Raw genomic sequence first — 2,062 nt, 5'->3', positions numbered from 1 at the left:
CCCTGCACCTTCGGGTCGGGGATAGGTCTCTCACTGCCGTTTGTGCCTACGGGCCGAATGGCAGTGTAGAGTACCCGGCCTTCTTGGAGTCCCTGGGAGGGGTGCTGGAAAAGGCCCCGACTGGGGACTTCGTTGTTCTACTGGGGGACTTCTGGTTGGCTCGTGGGACTCCTGAGACAGCTGACGGGTACCGGCAGGCCAAGCGGGCTGCAGCCCAGGTGGTTGCGGAGGCAAAAACTCTGGTCTGGGAAGAGTTCGGTGAGGCCATGGAGAGGGACTGTCGGTCGGCCTCAAAGAAATTCTGGCAAACTGTCTGGCGCCTCAGGAGGGGGAAGCAGTGCCCTGCCAAAACTGTTTACAGTGGAGTTGGGCAGCTGTTGACCTCAACTGGGGACATTGTCGGACGGTGGAAGGAATACTTCAAGGATCTCCTCAACCCTGGCGCCATGTCTTCCGATGAGGAAGCAGAGGCTGGGGGCCCAGAGGTGGACTCGTCCATCACCCAAGCTGAAGTCACTGAGGTAGTTAAGAAGCTTCTCGGTGGCAAGGGACTGGGGGTGGATGAGATCCGTGCTGAGTACCTTAAGTCTTTGGATGTTGTGGGCCTGTCTTGGTTGACACGCCGTTGCAATATTGCATGGCGGTTGGGGACAGTGCCTCTGGACTGGCAGATCGGGGTGGGCCTCACCTAGTGAACTGATCTCTGACTAATCTTGCAAGATGGGACTGCTGTTTCCGGTGTATGTTAATGTTTTCATTGTTTGTGCTGTTTCTGTCGTCTGTCACTCGGAATGCATCAGCTCTACTAATGTACGATCGTACCAACCTTAATATTCGTTCATCTATGGAAAAGTGTCCCAGTTATATGGGCTGGGATAACCCAAAGACTGTCCCACCATTACTAGCAACGATACCAGCATATCTTCGGTGTTCTTACTTTGTTTGCTCACGAAGGAAGCGTACCAGAAAACGAGGGAAGAGGAGTGAGGTGGCTGTCCGCCTAAAAACCCTCTGGCGCTCTGCTTTTGCGGATGCCTTTGACCATCGTCGTGGACCCGGCTGGTGTTGTTGTCGTCCTAGCATGATTCACTGGCCTGGCTTCATCTGTGGTTGGCCTTGGCCCATAGGCCTGGATTTCTCTGCCCCTCATCCATATCGCCAGCTTTCACGACATCCGAAAAGGGATGTAAATTGGTCTAATCTCCGACTGCTGAGATGTGTGTCTCAGCCACCAAACCCTGTTTTATCAATTCAGATGGGTTTGATTAATGTTAGATTGTTGACTAACAAGACATTCATTATATCACGGAAACTGGATTTCATGTTGTTGACTGAGACGTGGCTAAAGGAAGGTGAGCATTGCGCATTTTCTGAGCTTCTTCCACCTGGTTGTTCCTTCCTCAGCTCCCCTCGTACGACAGGTCGGGGCGGTGGCCTGGCATGTGTTTTTAAAGCTTTCAATGTCGGCAGCTGACAGTGGACACTCATTCAAGTTTTGAACTGCAGCTGTTTGTCATAGAACTTTCTCAACCGCTGCTGTGCGCTGTGGTTTATCGTCCTCCTAAATTTAATAAGGATTTTATTCAGGAGTTCTCTGATCTCCTGGGTTTTATCTTGCCAAAGTTTGACAGGCTTTTAATCCTTGGTGATTTTAACATTCATGTATGTTGGGTGATCCTTTGTCTAAAGATTTTTTAAGTATTATTGACTCTTTTAACCTCACTCAGTTGGTGCATAGCCCTACACATGAGCTCAGACATACACTGGACCTTGTGATTTCTCATGGGCTGCCTGTTGTTATTACTGAAGTATTTGACTCTCGATTCTCTTATCATTTCCCTCTGTTATTTAATGTTAATGTGCCTCCACAGTCCGATAAACCCTCTATTCCTGCTAGTATCAGACACTCAATCACCTCTTCAACAGCAGGAGAGTTTTCTACTTGCTTCAAAAATTCTGGTCTGTATGTGATGGGTGATGTGTCCTCCTACATGGATCCTGAGGAAGTATTAACTCTATTAACCTCCACCTGTCAGGATATATTGGATTCTATAGCTCCCCT

The sequence above is a fragment of the Monopterus albus genome, unplaced genomic scaffold (genome assembly GCF_001952655.1).
Source record: "Monopterus albus unplaced genomic scaffold, M_albus_1.0 scaffold233.1, whole genome shotgun sequence".
Lineage (NCBI taxonomy): Eukaryota > Metazoa > Chordata > Actinopteri > Synbranchiformes > Synbranchidae > Monopterus > Monopterus albus.
Note: the sequence above shows the minus strand (reverse complement) of the source record.